The sequence below is a fragment of the Heloderma suspectum genome, chromosome 5 (assembly GCF_057233095.1).
Source record: "Heloderma suspectum isolate Gila_16-S chromosome 5, 16-S_ref, whole genome shotgun sequence".
Taxonomy (NCBI): domain Eukaryota; kingdom Metazoa; phylum Chordata; class Lepidosauria; order Squamata; family Helodermatidae; genus Heloderma; species Heloderma suspectum.
The window spans coordinates 225,526,344-225,547,107 of NC_139462.1; the positions used below are offsets into that span (position 1 = coordinate 225,526,344).

The 20,764-nt window shown below is 45.9% G+C and overlaps 1 protein-coding gene across 1 annotated transcript in view; it reads left to right on the forward strand.

Moving 5' to 3' along the window:
* The window catches only part of AQP1 (aquaporin 1 (Colton blood group)), a 44,488-nt gene that overhangs the window by 17,029 nt on the left and 6,695 nt on the right, over window positions 1-20,764 (forward strand). The gene's annotated exons all lie outside the window — the stretch shown is intronic.

The following is a 20,764-nucleotide window of genomic DNA, read 5'->3' on the forward strand; positions in this document are numbered from 1 at the left end:
CTGGAGGAATCCCCCATGTTATCTCCAGTACAAGATTGGAGATAACAGCAGGAATTCCCTCTGCACAGTACTCCCTCTCCCAATTGTGAGGAGGAGCAGCATGCAAGGGAATCTTTTCTGTGATCTCTGAACTTGGATTGGAGATAGCAGAGGGGGATGTGGGTGGCTGGGGACTCAGCTGATGCTGGGAAGAGCTGGGAAGCTCGACAGGCTTCACAACCCCCATGGGGATGACATGTGTTGTGGAAAACCAGGGACCTGGCCCTGCTGGGAAGCATGGGTTATGTATGCTAGGTGGTTACTTTCCAGGACAACTATAGCCTGCATATAGGGTATAACTAAGTTGTGCATTTGAGTTGCCATCTTTTCGATTGGCCCCGCTCCTGCACCTGTAAGAGCAGCCTTGCTCCCAGAGATGTGTTAAGTGATTAGGTTTTCTTGGCACTGAGATAAGGGAAGATCGAAGCTCAGCTAGCTTAATTAATCACTTTGTTAAAGCCACAGGAGTAGAAAAAAGAAAAAAAAGTGCAGAGTCAAATGATGGAATTTGCTACCACAAGAAATAGTAATGGCCACCAATTTGGGTGGTTTTAAAAGGGGGTTAGACAAATTTCTAGAGGAGAAGGCTATCAGTGGCTACTAGTCCTGATGGCTGTGTGCTACCTCCAGTATCAGAGGCAGGATGCCTATGTACACCAGTTGCTGGGGAACATGGGTGGGAGGGTGTTGTTGTGCTTGTGTCTTACTTGTGGGTCCCTGGTCGACAGCTGGTTGGTCACTGTGTGAATTGAATGTTGGACTAGATGGACCTTTGGTCAGATCCCGAATGGCTGTTCTTAGGTTCTTAAAAAAAGAAGAGGTGGAAGCCCAACTATACATCCAGGAACAGAGGTAGATCCTGCACAAGGGTCCCTAGAAGTTGCTTGTGGTTGCAGTATTGGGGTGTGGGCATCAGGGAAACAGCATGGAATATGAAAGGCGAGACCCAGGCTGAGGCAGCTCTTGGCTTTCATGGGCCATTAGCCACAAGGTTTTCCTAGTCTCATCTTCACATCGAGTCCAACCCCCTGCTCAATGCAGTGAAAAAGGAGATCACACCCTTGAGCATGGACAGAGTATTTCCCCTGACACACCACATTTCCGCAGCCAGCCTTCAATTAGGCGAAGGGGCTTGGAGGGCAAAATCTGTTGCTTTCAAGTAGTGTCTCTCATTTCGTCAATTCTGCATCAGAAAGCCACTGTGGTGTATTGGTTAGAGGAGGGGTGGGCTAGTGCAGGAGTTCAGGGGGCCATTTTTGACCCCCCCCATGGATCCCCTGCATGGGCCAGAATGAAAAAATAAAAGAATAAGAATAAAATAACTTTGATGGCAAACTGCTCTGTAGCACTATGGAGTGCTAAAAAGGTTCAATTTTGCTTCTTTGAAAGCTAAACTGAAGCCTTTCAGCACTCCGTAGTGCTAAATCGGTCCTTTATTTCTGTAAAAAAATCACGATTTTTTCACCACTCCCAATTTCAGTGGTGTATCAGGGTCTGCACTGGGTAAATATGAGATAAATGTGGGTCAGAACTGAAGCAGAACCAGGTATTCTGCCATGAGCTCCTTGGGGGAATGCTGGGATGTCAATGAATAATGATACACCTGCAGATGGCACCTGCTGTGTGATGCACCTGGCAGATTAGAGGCTACATGTATGCAGCAGCTGAGTACACGGCTGTCCCGTGAACTGTCTGGGCCATTTGCTAATCGCTACATTCAGGTGCAAGGGTCGGATAGGACGGTGTTGTGCATGAGCCAATGGTTCTGATTCAGTATCCTCTGTAAGGGTTCTGGGGCACCTGTTGTGGAGATTGTGCAATGCAACTCCAGGAGGTGGGCAAGATATCTTGCAACAGCCATGGGTGGGCACAGGCTGTGTCTTCTGCCTCACACACAAAGGGTATTTTTACATTAAGGAGAGCCAGTGTGGTGTAGTGGAAAGTGTGTTGGACTAGGAGCTGGGAGATCCGGGTTCTAGTCCCCACTTGGCCATGGAAGCTCACTGGGTGACTTTGGGCCAGTCACAGACTCTCAGCCCAACCCACCTCACAGGGTTGTTGTTGTGAGGTTAAATGGAGAGGAGGAGGATAATGTAAGCTGCCTTGGGTTCCTTGCAAGAGGAAAAAAGGCGGGGTATAAATGCAAGCAAGCAAAGCACCCCCCCCCCCGCAAAATCCACATCCTTTCCGGAGCTTGGTTTCTTCTTTGTGGGATCAGGAATGGCAGACATGTGGTTTGAACTGAGCGACTGCCTCCCTCCCCCCGTGGCATGTGTGCAAAGGAGTGGCAGGGGGGAGGAAGGCAGGTTTCTTGTTTTCGTAGCTTAACTTCCGCTGTACTCTTTTCTCGCAGCCCCCAGGAAACCTCTGACTTACTTCTGAGTAGACATAAAATGTATGTTTGTGCCGTAAGTCAGCTCACTTACATGGGAGTAGACCCCATTGAGCTCAATGGGACTTACTTCTGAGTAGACGCAAGATCACCCTGTTAGTCTGCAACCCTTGGCACACTTACTTGGGAGTAAGCCCCATTGAACTGAATAGGGTGCTCTGAATCAACAGAGGATGTTGCTTCTGAGCTTGGTGGGGTGGGGGATCGGATGTATCTCCCGTTCTTGCAGGGAGGCATTTTTATCCTCTTTTCCCTCCAACTGAGAAATGTGCTCAAGCATTTACATGGCTGACACCTGGGAATCGAGGAAAGTCCTTCCTTCCTCAGCAAGACTTGAGCGGAGGCAGGAGTTGCCATTGGTGGGCGATTCTTCTCGCCCTTAGGGCTAGTGAATTTGGCTAGCATTGGCTGATGCTGGCACCACATCATCATAATTAGCACTGCGATCCCACTCAAGCACACACACCTATTCATTCATTCATTCATTCATTCATTCATACACAGGCATATACATCCATTCTCTCTGTCTCTCCCCCCCCCCCGTGTCTCTCTGCCATCTCACCTTTGGCTCTGCACCCCCTCCCAGCTTGTTTGGCACCACCAGCTTGCGAGGATCCAGCCACCCTCACTGCTGCGAGGCGAAGGAGAGACACAAGCAGGGAGGTGCATGAACTCGGAGGTTTCACCACCTAACACGGCAGCCGGAGCATCTTTCCAAAGGACGATACACCATTCTAGCTTCTGCGCTCTGTGATTGAGCCTCCAAGCTTGCACATGCGCCAGTCTGCCTGCTGTTCTCTCTCATGTTCTCCCATATGCAGAAGTGGTGGCTGGTCTGGGAAGGAATGGGAGATTGTGTGTGTGTGTGTGTGTGTGTGTGCGCGCACTGGTGGGTGCATAAAACAAGGCCAATGCCTCCAGCATGGCTCCATGCATTTTTCAGCTCCTTCTTAAACTCTCTCTTGGAAGCCTTTGCAACATCCTGTGGCAATGAGTTCCAGAGGTTCGTTGTGCCTGTGACAAAAGTGCTTCCTGTGGATGGCTGAGACATTTCAGCACATTTCTAACTGGATCCAGCACCACTAGGATAAACTAGAGCCATTTATTCTAAAATCCTATTCTATCCGTTTGAGGCAGCTTCTGAGTAGCTTGATGATGGTAAAATTAATGTGCTGGCTGAAACAGACACACAGAAGGAGACTGAACCTTCCCGTTCCTCTGACATATGTTTGGAGTTAGAGGTGGGAGAAGAGATTTCCATGGAAATGAGCAGGGCACCAGCTGTTGTTTTTCACTAAGAGAAAAAGAGGAGGAAGTTTACAAAGCCTAGAATGGATCTGCAGGAAAGAAAGGGATAGAAGGAAGCTAAACTCGGTATGGGAAAAAAAACAATAGCACAGCAGTCTGGAAGCAGATTTCTCAGAACTTGTCACAGTATGTTAGTTTGGGCGGTGTGTGTGTGTGTTTAACCATCATTCAGGTTGAAGCTATTCCCCCCCCCTCCCAAGATAGACAAGTAGAAATGACATATGATTAAAAAAAACAAAAACAAAATACTGACATTTGCCTCCCATAACCATTGCTTAACAGCTGTGATGTTACAGAATGTTCACAAGCATTCTAACTGCTGAGGGATAAGGGACATTCAGGGAATGTCTATAATACCATTGAGTCCAATCCCCTGCTCAATGCAGGAATCCAAGTTAAAGCATCCCTGACGGATGGCTGGCTGCCCAGCTTCGTCTTGAATGCCTCCTTGTATTCAGACTATCTATGTCACTGGTCTATGTAAGCCAGTGTTGTCTGCTCAGAGTATCAGTAGCTCTGCAAGGCGATAGGTAGATACGTGGAGCCAGTGTGGTGTAGTGGCTAGAGTGTTGGACTGGGAGTCAGGAGATCTGGGCTCTAGTCCCCACTCAGCCATGGAAACTCACTGGGTGACTTTGGGCCAGTCACAGACTCTCAGCCCAACCTACCTCACAGGGTTGTTGTTGTGAGGATAAAATGGAGAGGAGGAGGATTGTGTATGCCACCTTGGGCTCCTTAGGAAGAAAAAAGGTGGGATATAAATGTAACAAACAAACAAACAAACAAACAAACAAACTTTCCCTAATAGACATGCATTTTTTAAATTTATTTTTTACAAAACTTTGGAACTAGGGATGGCGCGAGAGTTCGAGGAGGGAGGCTGTGTCTACAGCTGCCTTAAGGCCCTTAGAGCCTGTAATGTTCAGCCATCACCCCTTTAAGGTGGTCGTAGACTCAACATGAGATATATGGAAGTAACCAAGCCGTGATTTCTGCACACAATGGGAGCTCGGTAAGGTAACGGATGGCCTCACAGCGCTTCTCAGGCAGTCACTGAGCCTTCCTGCAGCTTCTGCAGCATGGCTTGTGCGGGCGGGCAGTGATGACAGCTCATTGATTGCCTGAAGGGACTGGACAGAAGTGAGTCTATCCATCGCTAGTTGGAACTGAACTTAAGACGGGAGAAATTCTGAAAAAATTAGAAAGTGAAAGAAACCCACAGATGACGGACTGGTCACTCCCTACTTTTAAGGCCAGGATTCTGCCCTGGAACATGCAGCATAATGTACAACAGAGTTAAGTCTGAGCATGTGAAGAGTGTCTTTCTCTTAGTTACCAGTGGGTGTCAAATGAAGTCCAATTGCCATACAGCTGGGATCTAGGCCTAAGGCATATGCAGCAAAAGGGCCAACCTTGGGCAAACCTCTTGAGACCCGTCAACTCTCATTTCTAAAATGACCCTTTGCCATCCAGACTGTAACATGAGAGGAAGCCGTTGAAACTGCTAGCGAAAAAGAAAATTCCTACACTTAGCAAAGGAAAGGCGCAGATGTCTTTTGAAGTGTTTGCTTGCCATGGACCGTGGAGTGCCAGACGCACCACTGGAATGATTGCATTGTAAAACAAACAAACAAACAAACAAACAAATAAATGGCTGATCCAAACCTCAATGGATTCAGTGGAAATGCCATTGGTTGTGGGCCAGCAGCTATAAAAGTAAGGAATGTGAACTTGGGCACTTAAGAAATTTGGCCCTTTAAGATGCCCAAGCAAGGCAAACATTATTAATGGATAACAGCTCTTTTTGTCAGCTCTTCTATCCAGATCTCTCTTCCAGCTGCCCTCTTAGATTTGTACTTGATACTTCAAATGTCTTTGTGTGAAATACATAAGTAAATGGAGTGAAGGAGAGGTGGTGGGAAGGATATCACAAGAGGTGGAAAAGATACACAGAAGGGCAACCGAAATTAACAAGGATTTAGAGCATCTGACGTATGACGAAAGTTTAAAAGTGTTAGGGACTTTACTGTTTAGAAAACACACACACAATCAGATGACTAAACGGGAGACGGGACAGCAGTTCATGATGTTACAGGTGTGATTTGCAACAAAATGTTGCAGCATGGAGTTCTGCTGTTCAGTGTTCCAGTCACTTCATTCTGTTTCAACTCCCACCTAGTTTTCCATTCCCCTTCCTGAACCATTAGTCAGCATTCTGTGGCTACTGAGACAGTGCTCAGTCCTCAGTAGGCTGTTTTGGGGGTACCCCCTGCATTTAGGTTGTTGACGTGGAGAAAGTGGGCACAGATAAACTTTTTCTCCCTCTTAATTCTAGAACTTGGTATCATTCAGTGATATTGATGGGCAATTAATTCAGGACAGAACTCCCCAAATGCATTTCTTCACACAACATATAATTAACTAATAGAACCCAGCCATTGGGCAGTATAGAAATGTAATAAATAAATAAATAAACTCCTTGCCAAAGGACATTTATTGATATGTAATGCTGCTCTTTAACATCATTACTCCAAGCAGCTTACAACTAGCCATTAAAAAACACAACACTGTTCCCTCTACACAGAAAGAAAGGCTCCAAGGTGAGGGGTTCAAACCCCTAGCCAGTCTGAACTAGTACAACCTAGACACAAAACCAGGTCGAAGGATTCTTTAGAATTAGGGTAGAGGGAGGTGATGAAGCATTTTTGGTCTTTTTGTTGTCCATCTATCTCTCAAGTAGTGGAAGCAGCAGAAGGACAGTGAGAAGTAATGCATTTAATGCAATGCAGAGCACAGGAAAATAACAGGTTTGGAAACTCGGTGTTGCTATGTTAGGAACACTGTTTATGTAGCAAGATGAAATCCATCGTTTGGATGACACACGGAGTTGTGGTCATTTAGGGTACCATAGCAAATTTGGAACAAACAATACTGTTGAAGTCTGATTGATGGTGCTTTTCCATACACAGATCCCTTGAATATATTGTCCTTTGTTTCTGTCCCACCCATAACGTGTCCTTGGTGATGATATTTTTATTCCTCCAACATCAAGCTTAAGTTTTGATCCATTGTGGTTCTAATTTTAAAGACGTCTGCATTCAGCCTTTGCTGCCTGACAGATGCTCTCTGGTCAGTTAGTGAGTAGCTATTTTAGGACTGGACTTCTATTTTTTTAAAACCCAACCAAATTCTCCACCAAGGGAGGAAGCTTAAATCCTGCAAATTGAAACTGCTCTATAGTGTGTCAAACTGCGTCATCTAGGACAGTTCTGTCTAGACCAGACTGCCCCAACCAGGTGTCCTCCAAATGTGGAGGGTGTGTCCTCCAGATGTGTTGGATGGCCATGCTGGCTGGGAATTAGGGGGTTGAGACCCAACACATCTGGAGGGCACAGGGAAGACTGGTCTACCGTGATCAACAGCACTTCTCATGGTGATCAACAGCACCTCTCTTACCAACCTGTTAGCAGGAGATGCAAGGAACTTAACTTGGGACTTTTTGTATGCAAGAAAGTATGTACTTGACCACTGCATTGTGGCCACCCCACAACTTGCAAAGATAATTGATTCAGCTTCCTAGACTAGGCCCAACCCAAGCTGGAAGCCCTGTAACGTTTTGCCGAGGTGACTAACGAGAGATTGGGGCGGGGAACATGAGAGAGGTTTAGAAAATGAAGCATGGGATGGAGAAAGTGGATAGAGAGATACTTTTTCTCCCTGTCTCATAATATTAGAACCTGGAACCACCCCATAAAATCCATCAGCATGAGATTCAGGCCAGACAAAACAAATGACTCCTTCACACAGCATGTGATTCATTTATGGCAGGGATGCAGAGCCACTTTCGGCCTGAGGGCTGAATCCCATTTTGGACAAGCTCTCAGAAGCTGCATTCCAGTGGTGGGCGGAGCCAGTGTCAAAAGGGGCGGGGCAAATACCAGCATATTTGAGCTTAAAGCTCTTACTGTCAGTAACCAAGCCTTTGGAGACTAGAGGCATTTCAGTTCCCACAGTGGCCAACCAGCAGCCCCTATGGGAAGCACAAGCAGGACGTGAGTGCAACAACAACTTCCTGCCCATGTTCCCCAGCAACTGGTGTCTGTAGACAAACTGCCTCTGATACTAGTCTGGAGGTAGCATGTAGCCATCAGGAGTGGTAGCCATTGGTAGTCTTCTCCTCCTGGAATTTGTCCAACCCCCTTTTAAAGCCATCCAAATTGATGGCCATTGCTATGCCTTGTGGCCGAATTCCATCATTTGACTCTGCACTTTTTCTCTTTCCTGCTCCTTTAACAGGAGACTCACACTGACACCGATAAAGTAAGCCAGCCGAGCTTCTGCCTTCACTTATCTCAGTGCCAAGAACACCTAACCACCTAACACATCTCTGGGAGTGAGGCTGCTCTTATAGACACGGGAGCAGGGCCAACTGAAAAGATGGCAACTGGAATGCACAACTTATAATTAGTGTCAGCTTCTTTTAAAATGTTTTCATTGTTTTAACATGGTGTTTTATTCTTTTATCTTTGCTGTTCACTGCTCCAAAAATGGTTTGATATGGAGCAGTATATAAATTTGTTGTTGTTCAGTCGTTCAGTCGTGTCCGACTCTTCATGACCCCATGGACCATAGCTCGCCAGGCCTTCCTGTCCTGCGCTCTCTCCCGGAGCGTGCTCAAGTTCATATTCATTGCATCCGTGATGCTATCTAGCCATCTCATCCTCTGCCGTCCCCTTCTCCTTTTGCCTTCAGTCTTTCCCAGCATCATAAATAAATGAAGAAATAAATGTAAATCTTTTAGAATGGGGAAAACCACACAAAGACCAGGAAAACACCAATGTGGTTGATGGCTGGGGAAAATGGGAAGGGGACATGGTCCTCAGGGGACCCCCCCAAAGGGCGGATTGGGACATCATGAGGGCTGTGTTTGGCCCCCGGGCTTGAGGTTCTGCACCATTGATTTATGGTGATGGCCCCTGGCTTACAGGAGCTTAAACACATTCAGAGAGAAGGAAAAGTCTGCCAGTATCTCCTAGTCATGCTAGCCATATGGGCCTCCAGGGTCAATGGCAGCTTACTACTGAATAAGGCCATTTACTGCAGAGCAACACTGCGGGAGGGCTATTACCTTCACGCCCCACTCATGGGCTTCCCGGAGGCATCTCGCCAGCCACTCTGTAAAGTAGGATGCTGGATTAGATGAATGTTTGGTCTGATCCAGCAGGGCTGTTCTTATGTTTGTATGCTACTCACTCCTCCACTTTATTTTCCCGTTGTAGCATTCCCTATGGCTGCTATTTGTTTCCATGAGAGAAAGTGAAGGGATTTATACTGGGTGAGAGCTAAACCTGCGCCTAATGACCTCAGCCACTGCAAATCAGTCACACCCCTTAGGAACATAAGAAGAGCCATGCTGAAAGACCAAAGGCCTATCTAGTCTAGGATTCTGTTCACACGGTGGCCAACCAGCTGCCCCAGTGGGAAGCCCACAAGTAGGACAGGAGTGCAACAGCACCCTCCCACCCACATTCCCCAGCAACTGGTGTACATAGGCATCCTGCCTCTGATACTGGAGGGAGCAGATATCCATCAGGACTGGTAGCCATTGATAGCTTTCTCCTCCAGGAATTCATCCAATCCCCTTTTAAAGCTGTGCAAGTTGGTGGCCATCACTACATCTTGTGACAGTGAGTTCCATAGTTTAACTATGTGCTGTGTGAAGAAGTCCTTCCCTTTCTCTGTCCTGAATCTTCCACCATTCAGCTTCATGGGATGACCCCAGGTTCTAGTACTATGGGAGAGGGGGCAATTTTTCCTCCCTCTTCCGTAATGCTAGAACCCAGGATAGTCCTATGAAGCTGAATTCCACCCCATCCCCTTTCTTCATCCTGTGCATGATTCATCCTGTGCTTTCTTCATCCCGTACACCTCTATCATGTGTGCCCCCCACCACTCATCTTTTTCCTAATCTAAGAAGCCCCACACATTGTAACCTTTCTCCATGCCCTTTTCTGCACCTTTTCCATCTCTACAATATCCTTTATTGGCCAGAACTGTACAGTATTCCAAATGTGGTCACACCATTGATTTTGGTAAGGGGAGTATAATATCGGCAGTGTTATTTCCGATTCCTTTTCCAGTTTGTATGGACGCACCCCTTCCTTTGCACAACCCCATCCAGGTGGAGCATTGAGCCTGTGACTGATGTGAACCTCCTTCCAATGAGACTGCCCTGGGTCTCATTTCTTGGCAGCAACTTATTCTATTATCTAGCTACTAATGCAGCTGAGTTCAATTTCCAGAGCTCCATCAAACCAGGCAAAACACATTTGTTTTCCCCAAGGGTGGCCTTGGTATCCATAAACGATCACCACTGGGTCTGTCACATGGAAGACAGATCACCTCTTGGTATCTAAACAATGATCATCTCTGTATATAAACAATGACCCGATTGGGGCACACTTGACTTTAGTTTCCAAGCTTGTTACTGGAGCATCTGCTTTGCCCAGAAAATTTAAGGAGGATCAAGATGGAACTGCCAACTGGCAAAATTCAGAGACGTTTATTTCCCCTGTATCTTATGGCTCCTTATGAGAATTGATCACCTTGTCTTATTTTCCCAAGACGTATTGCAGTTGGTTCAGGCACAGGGTTAAGGGCTATTAAAAAAGTCAATTGCCAAAAGGAGAAGTTGTGCATGGAAAATCAGCTGCATTCGTCAAGGGGCCCATCTGCCATTTGACTTAAACAGGAAGATCTCCCAGTTCGCAATCCTGGCACACTTCCTATGAACATTGTAGATGCTTGTCACCAGTTGTCCTGTGACGGTCTAGCACATGGGTCCACAAATGCTTTGGGCCACTGGGTACATTTTGAATGTTAAGAGAATGGTGTGGGTGTTCTCACAAAATGGCTGCCATGGGGGCACCTGGTGCTCACAGGTGCCATGTTGACCCCAGTCCTAGCATTTTGAGTCATTTCTACCTGACTCTTGAGACCACCCCATCCCAAGGGGAGGCACGAAGCATGCAAAAGCAAGACTCACTGGGTGAGATTTGCCTAGTCCTTTGTTGGTTTTCTCTGCTCTTATGAAGAGACTTGCCTAAGTTCAAGGAGACATTAGCTTTTTCTCCTGAGAAATTTCATTAGACATATTGAAACTTTCTTGCCTCGCCTCAACAGATTCCTCTGAAGTTTCATCTAAGTAGGTACCTCTGCATTTGCTTTGAATTTCTGCCAGCAAATACTGTGAAACATCCTAAAAGCCATGCCGATGTTTATGTGGAGCTGATGATCAATCATGGTGACAACCAAGAAGATGTAGCATTAAACACATATTGAAATCTTTACTGCCCCTAACCTATTGGCTTACACTTTTTTATTCACAGTTTCAAAACCCCTCTGATTCAGCCCCATTTCCCCCTCACTCCATGAAAAAAACATTCCCACAGGGATAAGACAATGGTATAAGTCTAAATGAGACAATTCAGCAAATTGAATGGCTGTTGCTGGCAACGCTGAATGAGAAATCCATAGAAATGCAGATATTTACTGTCCACCATTGGGCTTGTACTCTTGCTTTTATATACTTTTCATATAAATGGACCATCATTCTTGTCTTTATACTCTGGCCCCCTGTAACACACAAGTTCCTATTTTCTCACTGTGCTTGGGAGTGACTGGGCAGGGCAGTATTTGATGGTGGCTGAGAAATGCAAGATGTTCTGTCTGATGAGCCAGTTCACACAACTGGTAGAGGCAAAAGGATCAGACTTCTTCCTGGATTGTACCACTTCAAGTTGCAGGTGAAGGGCTGCTTGCTTCAATTCTTCTCCATTAAAAAAACCCCAAACCCTCACCACGCAACGAAAACTGTCTCCTCCGATGCTAGTTGTCTACAGGCAGGGAGGTTTGTTTTTATGGGTGATCCAAACATGCACCCTGAGCTCCATCTGGAGCCTAAAGTGGTATAGTCCCGGGTAGAAAGCTTTTACCTACCACCTGATTTTGCCATTTGCATCAGCTGGTTAGTTTTGGAAACCCGAAGTAGGCATGGCAGTAGTTGAAATATGTAATTCCCAAGCATGTGCAGAACACCAAAAGAAAGCTTGCTAGTCTTCTCAGATCTCTTATGCTCAAAATTCATCAGTTTTGGAAGAATCTTCATTCACCTCAAAAGTTCACGTTAGGTAAAATTCTGAGGCAGCCCCCCCACACACACCTTCTGAAGCGAAGCCTAAGGTGTCCTGCAGTCCATGAAAAGCTTAATTTCTTGTTTCTGCTGATGGTATACATTTACCTTTGAGGAAGAATGTGTCAATGCATGGTGTGGAAGTCACAGTGCTCAAATTCTAAGGGAGGTGTGGGCAGCATGTGGCCCTCCAGATGTTTTGCCCTGTAACTCCCATCAGCCCTAGCAGGCAGAGCCAATGGTGAGGGATGATGGGAGTTGTAGGCCAAAACATCTGGAGGGCCACATGTTGTCCACCCCTGTTCTAAGGGATGATCTAAACACTCAACAGGACATGTGTGGTACAGCCCTGATGGGATAGTTTCACCTACGGCATGCACGTGAGGTTGCATAATGATATGCTTTCCCTCCTTAAATTCTCCCTGCACTTGCAAGATATCAAAGACAACAAGAAACTTCTGGAGATGTGCTAGGGGGATTTTAATATCTGCTGGGGCTCACTTTAATAGGCTTTTTAAAAACAAACAAACAACATAACATATCTGTGTGATGGAATAACAATGCAATTGTTCCTTTCATGTGACTCCCATTGGGTCAGACGGACCATTGGTCTATGTAAGCCAGTGTTGTCTGCTCAGAGTATCAGTAGGTCTGCAAGGTGATAGGTAGATCCGTGGAGCCAGTGTGGTGTAGTGGCGAGAGTGTTAGACCAGGAGTCAGGAGATCCGGGTTCTAGTCCCCACTCGGCCATGGAAGCTCACTGGGTGACTTTGGGCCAGTCACAGACTCTCAACCCAACTGATCTCACAGGGTGGTTGTTGTGAGGATAAAATGGAGAGGAGGAGGTTTAGGTGCACCGCCTCGGGTTCCTTAAGGAGGGGGAAAAAATGTGGGAAAAATGTAATAAATGAAATAATTAATAAATAATAAAAGTTCTGCTACTAGGAATCTTCCTCTTTTAAAACTAGAAATGCAGGGGACTGGACCTACTGGCTTTTTGCATGCAAAGCATATACTCTACCACTGAGAGATCAGCCCATACCAAAATTGAGGCCACTGTATCCACTTGGCAGGGCTTACCTGGGATTTGAACCAGGACCTCTCACACCCTAAGCAAGAATCATACCCCCAAAGCAATGTGAATGCTGTATCTTTCCATTCAGAAGGCAGTTAGGCAATGTGGCACATGGATAGATGTATCAGTGTCGCCGCAAAGATTAAGGTTTATCTTCACTTGCGTGACTCAGATCTTCATTGAGTCTTCTCCATGTGTTGGGAGAAAAGAAATGATGACAAATCCGCCAGTCCCGGCTTATAGAAAAATGAATTAAATAATTAAATCAGTAACCCTGCTGCTTAGCCAAAGGCTGTTTTGATCATAAAGAAGCACAGTTGCATGCCATGCTATCATCCTCCTGCATAACGAATGAATAGCATCATTCTTATTGTCATCTCCATGCAACAGAAGCCATTTTTCCCCCCACTAGATATCCTTTGTTCAAAAAAAAAAAAAAAATCAAATGGGAAAAACACATCTAGCCACTGGGGAAGAATGCAGCTTGCTATACCTTGATCCAATTTAATTTCCTGTTTTCTCTTTCTGTCTTTTTGTTTACAAAAGGCAGATGGAAAATAAATGACCTGAATCTGAAATATGCTCTCCATTACTTGTGTTCCTACTTAAAATTCTGGAAATGCAGCCTCTGGTAAAATAAACCACCAAAGCTGCTTGTTTTTGTAACCAAAATGCAAAAGTTGCTGCCTTGGGGTTGTTGCTATTGGGAGATAATATCTGCTGTCTGCAGCCCAGGCTTCCCTGAGGTGATAGACCTGATTCTGGGCCATGCCACGTCAGAGACTGAAAGTGGGAGAGCTTACATGGCTGAGTGCTTCTCCACTTTAAAACAAACAAACAAACACATTACATTTCAGGGAGAGTAGTTCTAGCTTAGGCTTTTCGCTGACATGCTTGCTTGCTGTCTGTGGGGAATTAGTTTTGCATGAAGGAACATTTGGTCCTGTCGACCCGCGTCTGGCTGTCTGCTATCTGTAGGGGTATGACCTTGACACAGATTTATCACCTCCGTGAGGACAAGACCTATTTGATCAAGATGTTTCACGCACACCCTGGTTTTGATCCTTTACAGGTTGTTGCATTTTGCTATGGCCTTCCCTTCCAGAACATCTGCAAAGTGCCAGTGGAGGCGGGTGGCTCCAATTTCAGCAGGGCTCTGGATCCATTCTGGAAATAGAGTGATTTGCCCATCTCTGATCTAGAGATTTGCCCATCTCAGTGATTTGCCTGTCTCTAATCTAATTTGCCCATCTCTAAGTGATTTGCGCATCTCTAGTGATTTGCCCATCTCTAATCTAGAGATCTGCCCATCTCAAAGTGATTTGCCCATCTCTAATCTAGACTACGCCTATGTTGAACTATGCTGAAGGTGAGTTCCCTTTGTGTAAATCTATGCAAAGGGACCATGGCCAATGGTCTGGGATTGTAGGTGTTGTTGAATCCTGGTGCCCTTCAGATATTTTTGACTATAATCCCCACCATCCCTTCAGACCATTGGCCATGCTAGCTGGGGCTGATGGGATTTGTAGTCCAAAACATTTGACCAGCACAGGTTGCCTTCACCTGTGTCTAGCACAATGGTTCTTAGAACCTCTTTGAAAGTGGATCTCTCCCTGGAGAGTCATAATGAAGTATGTATGTGAGCCCTGGCGGAACTCCATTTCCCAGTATTCAGCAGAGGATTATGGTAGTTTTCAGTGCATGCCATATCAGTGAATATTAACCATTAATTTCTTTATGTAAGAGCATATGTGTTTCACTCATGGTCACATTGCAACATGGGGTTTGTAGTCTTAAGGCTGCAGTTAGTCATTCTCCACATTTTCACATTTTGTTTGCAAGAATAATGTTGTTGATTTAATGCATTCCAGATCTTTTCCAAAGTAAAACAGAGAGTACCAGAGGTGGGGTAAAATCAGCAATATTTGGCATTAAAAGTACTAAAAAAAGTCCAAGGATGTGCTCGTTTATCTGTCAATTTATCGGTCAATCATTTATCTGTCAATCTCTGTTGAGTATAAGCTCTCTTACCCTATTTCTGAGTAATCACCTAGTGTGACCAAAACATTTAGATTTTTTTCTTCTTCTTCTTGAAGTAGAAAATGAAGGCTACATGCTTTGAGATGACTTTTATCCCCTTAGATACAGATGACCTTTCGCATTAGAGAACAAAATCTGGTTCCAATTAGCATGTTTCCTTGAAGATGCCAATACGATGTGTTGGTGCAAGCCACAGCGGCAGTCATTCGTATCTGCTTGGCTGAGTTCATGTTTTTATGTTATCACCCAGTCTGGTTTTGATTGGGATCCTGTTGTTAAGACAGCTGGCATTGCAGACATGTTCCCTTTCCCTTTTGCCAGTATAAAAGCTGGTTCACACAACATATGTATCACTTGATTACTTAGGCCTGGTCTACACAGGGACATGCTACACTTGATGTTTAATGCATAGATAGCCCCAAGGAACATCTCTGCTTTTCTTTAATGAATTAGATGTGTGTGTGTGTGTGTTTATGGTTTATCCTTACCCTTCCCACCTTTGCCCCCCCTGAAACTCAGCACCCCCTTCCTGCACAGCTAGGAACATTAGAAAAAAAAGGTTTCCCATTGGCACAAAAGGGAGTTTTTTTCCTAATGTTCTTAGGCATGTGAGAGGTCTTGGTTTTGAGGACGGAGTTGTGGCTGGGGAGGGAAGGGATAAACCTCCCCAAGCCATGTTCTGTGATCTTGATAACAATTCCCTCCCCCATCCCTTTACTTACTTGAGGAAAGAGCAGATAGGGATGTATGAGAAATTCATTTCAGTTCATTTTTGATCAGGATTTTCTCAGTTCGCACCTTCCGGATTGAACATGGACTCAGACTCAATCTGTGGTTGAAGTCCGGGCATTTCCAAGCTTGCAATGAGATTTCGCTGACCAAAAAAACATGTTCAATATGATGTGTACATTTCAAACATGTGCATGAAAAAATGGTACTTTTGAAAAATGAGCACAAACATGCTGCAATCAACAGGAGAAGAATGTGTACATTTCAAAAATGTGCCCAATTGATGTAAATGTTTGGGAAAATATGCACAAAATTATGCATGTGAAAATGAAGGATGTTGGAGAAATCCTCCACGGACCCCAGTGAGGCTGGATTCTATTGAATACGGCCCCCTGAAGTCTGTGGAGGAGTGGATCTCCTACCTTTTCTTCCAGCACAAAGTCCTCACTGGTGGATCCTCCCTGCTGCTGGCTCTGAAGACCCAGTGATATGGCCGCCATGGCCATATCGCCGGACTGCAGACGCAAATGGTGTCCACTACTCCATTTGCATCCCTGCTCTCTAATGTGATAGGCTACATAAATCTTTATGTAGCCTATCATGGTAAAGTGCAGGGATGCAAATGGCATCCGCTATGCTGGATGCCATTTGCGGATGCAGACTGGCCACGGCCGGAAGTCCGGCAGCGGCCGGCCCTGGTTTGCGGCTCCATGGACTTGCTGCAGCAGAGTGGAGCTGGCCGGGGAGGATTCCAGGGGGAGGACCAGATTGCCTCCCCCCTCCCCGTGGACCCCCCAGTGGACCCAGGTAAGTTGGGTTTGTACACCCCTAGTGGAAATAAAAAACACACAGCTTGCAATCTGATACAGACTCGAGTCGGAACGAGCTTTGAGATAGACTTTGGAGAACTTCGGTGAGCTCAGGTTTGAGCACATCCCTAAAAGCAGAGATTTTAAATGTCTCGTGTAGTTTGTCACACAGGCCGCAGAATATGGGAGACTTCTGAGGTGGTAGAGTGAACTGTGCAGATGGGTTAGAAGTTCACTCCATCAAGAATTTCTATGGATTTACTTAATTTGCATTCCTGAGCCAGAGTTGCACTCCGAAATTCAGGTTTTTGAGAGCTTTCTCAAGCAGTTTGTCCTTGGGGCTGGGGGAGCATACAAAAACATGCAGATTTGAGAAAGTGCACACAACACTGAATTTCAGCAATGTAAAGGACTGGTGAGAGGGAGGAAATACGTACATCTGAAAATGCACACAAAATACTGTACATTCATGCGTGAACATTCAGAAACATGCACAAAAAAAGTACAGATTTCCATTAGGATTTTTTGAAAATGGCAAACTTGTATGGAAACAGGATGGAAAGAGGTTGACTTCAAAAAACCCAACTCGGTGAGAGTGAGTTTGACAGATCTGTCCGTTCCTAGTGGAGTGTATCATCTGAGAGTAATACATCACTTGCCATTTATAATACATCAGCACTGGTTAGGCCTCATCTGGAGTACTGTGTCCAGTTCTGGGCACCACACTTTAAGAAGGATGCAGACAAACTGGAGAGGGTTCAGAGGAGGGCAACAAAGATGATCAGGGGACTGGAAACAAAGCCCTCTGAGGAGAGACTGAAAGAACTGGGCAAGTTTAGCCTTGAGAAGAGAAGACTGAGGGGAGAGATGATAGTGCTCTTCAAGTACTTGAAAGGTTGTCACAGAGAAGAAGGCCAGGATCTCTTCTTGATCATCCCAGAGTGCAGGACACACAATAATGGGCTCAAGTTACAGGAAGCCAGATTCCGGCTGAACATCAGGAAAAACTTCCTGACTGTAAGAGCAATACGACAATGGAACCAATTACCTGGGGAGGTGGTGGGCTCTCCCACACTGGAGGCCTTCAAGACGAGGCTGGACAGCCATTTGTCAGGGATGCTCTGACTTGGATTCCTGCCTTGAGCAGGGGGTTGGACTCGATGGCCTTGTAGGCCCCTTCCAACCCTACTATTCTATGATTCTATGATTCTATGATTCTATGATTTGTGAGTAGATACATTTATGGATATTTGGACTGCTTTTGCTGATGTTTATATATAATCCTTAGAAAGCTTTGGAAATGGTCCAGAAACTTCAGCTGGTCCAAAACAAGGCAACAAGATTGTTAATGGGGACTGGCCAATGTGATCATATTATACCAATAGTTTCCCAACTGCACTGGCTGCCAGTTCCTTTCCTGGCCAGATCCAAAGTGCTGATATTAACATTCAGAGCCCTAAGTGGCTTGAGGACAGGTTATCTGAAGGATTGTCTCCTCCCATATGTACCTGCCTGGACCCTAAGATCCTTCAGAGGTCCTTCTCCATGGGCCCCTGACAAGGGAAGTGAGGTCAGTAGCTACTAAAAGGGCCTTTTCTGTTGTGGCACCCCAGTTGTGGAATGAACTCCCCATGGAGGTTCACCTGGTGCCTAAGTTGTGCACTTTCCAGTGCCAGGTGAAGACCTTTTTTAAATTTTCCCAGGCATTTTCCAGTGCCAGGTGAAGACCTTTTTTAAACGCAAATAGGGTTGCCCTTATTTTCACCGTAGTCTACGTAAACATTTACGTAGACTACAGCGACCAAATAAGGAACGGGAATGGCGGCTCCCTATGGGGGCCGCCATTATCCGTACACACTTTTTTTTTTTTTTTAAAGTCCCCCGTGATAGGCTACGTGAATAGCTATCACGGCTGACTTTGCAAATCTAGCCATGATAGGCTATGTGAATCATCACGTAGCCTATCAGGGGACTTTTTTTTTTTCTTTGATTGCAATGGCGGCGGCGGCAGCCGGTCGAAAGACCGGCTGCCGCTCCCACCCCGCTCGAACACCCACCGAACCGCCGGCCGGACCAGCCACCAGGAGGGACATTCGGTGAAGGTAAGTCCCATCCCGGGGGGGGTGCGGGGGGTGGGGGGTGCGGAGGATTTCTCCCCGAAACTTGTTCGGGGGCCAAACACATTGGCGCTCGGCCCCCCGAAGTTTCGGGGAGAAATTCTCCGCCATCCCTACAAATATTGCAAGTAGATAAATAGGTACCGCCTCGGCGGGAAAGGTAACAGCATTCCGTGCACCTCGGTGTTCAGTCATGCCGGCCACATGACCACGGAAGCGTCTTCGGACAGCGCTGGCTCTTCGGCTTAGAAACGGGGATGAGCACCGCACCCTAGAGTCAGACACGACTGGTTGGGGACACCTTTACCTTTACTTTACCTTTTTATTTTATGGTGTATTTTATGCTGTATTTTGTGACCCGCCCAGAGAGCTTTGGTTATTGGGTGACATAGAAATGTAATAAATATATAAATTACACACACACACACACACACACACACACACTTCATATGCATGTATTGAGAGAGATATATTAAAATTTATGTAGCTACTTTCCCCCACTTTTCTTCTTTATGGTTTAGCATCCTTGAAATTTTATAATAAAAACATTAATTAAAAATACCTGAGTGTGTAGGTGTGAGTGCAGTATCTTTTCCAGGTTTTTTTTTGGGGGGGGGGCTGAAGAAAGTTGCCTTCAGTGGGCCCCCTTTTTCCTCACCACCGTCACCTCAGCCCAGTCACTTGCTCTCTTCCCTTGGGCCCAATCCACATGTCCACCCAGTGGAAGAGGGCGGGGAGAGCAGAGGTTACAATTATCATTCTCACCAAAGACTAGAGAACCAGAGGGCCTCCTCTACCTCCTCTCACCTCCATAACGTCTAGTAAGTCAACATTAAAATGTCTGCTCTGACTGTGAATGAGCCGATTCCCCCAGTTCTGCTATGAATCCACAGTCTCGCTCTGCTGTGGGTTCTGCACAGATTATCTTCTGGCAAGGAAGGGCAGTTTGGAAATGTTAACAAGCAGTGTTGCTCAAGGAAAAAAAAAGTTTATTCCTTTGAGATTTGTCAGTATTTTTTAAAGTAATTTTAAAAAAATGCATCCTGAAAGCAAACTATTTTTATTTTACTTATTTTGGTCATTGGTCTTCCATGGGAGAAACATCCCGGCAACATCTTGGAGTGCCAAAATTCCAGGGTCACCTGCTTTCCTGCCTTGATACATCTTGGAGAGCCTTTTTCCTGCATTGCTGGATTTGTCCACTTTCCTACCTTGATACATCTTGGAGAGTCTTTTTCCTGCATTGCTGGATTTGTCCACTTTCCTGCCTTGATACATCTTGGAGAGTCTTCTTCCTGCATTGCTGGATCTGTCCACTTTTTTAGTGCATGCCTATCAGTATCTTAGCGGAGATGTCCAGCAGTGGGGTAGTAGAATCAGGGCTCACAGGCATGCAGTGCCAGCATTTTTTATTAGCGAGGACGCTGCCATCATCTTCACCACCCCATCCCATCCCCTCTGAGCTTAGCTGCAATCCTCACAGTTGTTGTTGTTGTTCAGTCGTTCAGTCGTGTCCGACTCTTCGTGACCCCATGGACCACAGCATGCCAGGCCTTCCTGTCCTGCGCTGTCTCCCAGTGCATGCTCAAGTCCATATTCATTGCATCGGTGATGCTATCTAGCCATCTCCTCCTCTGCCGTCCCCTTCTCCTTTTGCCCTCAGGCTTCAGTCTTTCCCAGCAAATCCTCACAGTAGCTGGGGGGAAATGAATTTTCTCAGCGAAATGATGTGTTTTTCCTGGTTGTGATGTAAAGTATTTTAGGGCGGCTTGGCCTTGGATGATGGCCAATGAAGACCCATTTGCTTTACAAAAGACCTGCTCCTGGTGGGGATGAATTCGTTTGCTGATCTGGATCAACAGAGTTGCCTGCATTTTTGGACTCTCCTGGGGGACTTAGCTATGGGAACACCGTGTGAGTGCCTGTATTTCAGAATTCACCACTACACAATTGGTGCCCAGGAACACAGGGGTTATTATGTATTAGCCCAGATCTACTCAGTGTGGAGAATAATGGTGTGGCAGTTCAAGAAGTTGGAAAAATGAGACACTGCATGAAACCAAA